Below are 812 nucleotides of genomic sequence, written 5' to 3' on the forward strand. Positions count from 1 at the left end.
TTATCAAAGAGAAGATATGCTTTATGCAGATAGGAAACCATATCTGTCTCATTTACCATATTGTGCTCAGCTTCTGGAATCTTGCCTAGAACATATTTGAGAATCAGTAAGTATTTACTCAGGATATGAGTGAATAAATTCTACAAGATACTCTAAAGTGTTGAATACTTAAATGGTTTATATATTTTCTTAAAAATAACGTTAAAATAATGCAACAGTAATAGATTCACAATCAACAGATTACTGTTTAATCTAAAACATATTATAGATGCTGTGTCCTTTATTGTGACTATTATGAAAAAATAATCATTTCAAATTAAGGAAAATGATAATTTCAAATAAATTCACTTTGATTTTTAAAACATTAAAGTTGAAAAGCAGAAGCTTTTCTAAAATTGTAGCACCAAATGACATATTCACTACCTGAGGTTTCTTTTAATTAGCAATAATCGCGCCTCGGATAAACTTCATAGGCTACGATACTGCCACTGTGCAAAGCTACCTGAGGTTTCTTGAAACGGAGCAATTTGAATTTAATCTGGTATCTTAAATAACTTAATACCCATTGTGCATTTAAAAACGTCAATTTAAATTTTGTGCGGCTTCTTTAGGTATTGCCTATGACTTGGTAAATAACTAAGTCTGGTTTTATATATTCTCAAGTGTCATTTGGTTGATGCTCAAAGAATCATGCACAACTACTTCAGTTATTTTTTTTTCTTTACTTTAAAATTATATTCCTTTAAGCTATAAAAATTTTTGTTTTCCTAAACACATTTAATAATTATAAGTAAATAAGGGCAAGTGTTGCC

The 812-nt window shown here is 28.9% G+C and overlaps 1 pseudogene; it reads right to left on the reverse strand.

The window, feature by feature from the left end:
* Positions 1-375: 375 nt before the first annotated feature.
* LOC145719454 (U4 spliceosomal RNA) lies at positions 376-500 on the reverse strand (annotated as a pseudogene).
* Positions 501-812: the final 312 nt, after the last annotated feature.

The sequence above is a fragment of the Leptonychotes weddellii genome, unplaced genomic scaffold (assembly GCF_054177405.1).
Source record: "Leptonychotes weddellii isolate Sample4059 unplaced genomic scaffold, ASM5417740v2 HiC_scaffold_45328, whole genome shotgun sequence".
Lineage (NCBI taxonomy): Eukaryota > Metazoa > Chordata > Mammalia > Carnivora > Phocidae > Leptonychotes > Leptonychotes weddellii.